Source organism: Mytilus californianus, unplaced genomic scaffold (assembly GCF_021869535.1).
Source record: "Mytilus californianus isolate M0D057914Y unplaced genomic scaffold, xbMytCali1.0.p SCAF_14, whole genome shotgun sequence".
Lineage (NCBI taxonomy): Eukaryota > Metazoa > Mollusca > Bivalvia > Mytilida > Mytilidae > Mytilus > Mytilus californianus.
The window spans coordinates 13,790,895-13,791,266 of NW_026262626.1; positions in this window are offsets into that span (position 1 = coordinate 13,790,895).

The following is a 372-nucleotide window of genomic DNA, read 5'->3' on the forward strand; positions in this document are numbered from 1 at the left end:
ATAATTTATATGCAGTTGTATTGTTATTGTAGCACATCACATTTCTATAGAGATTATTTGATCCAGTCTCTTGGGTCTCAAACTTCGACATATTTTAATTGTGATGGTTATTAAAAAAATAGATGTATGATTCCCAATGAGATAACTTTCCACCAGAGACCAAATGAGGATGCAGTTAGCAACTACAAATGTATATGTAACCGTACGACATTTAACCATGGGTATGTCAGTTTGATGGAACCACTAATATTGAGTCTGTGATATTTAGCATGCATTTGAATTAGAATAGACCACTTTCGAGTTATGTCCTTCACCGGAAAAGTTCGTCAATTATGCGCGCCTTTAAGCTGTTAATGCGACTATGATAAAATA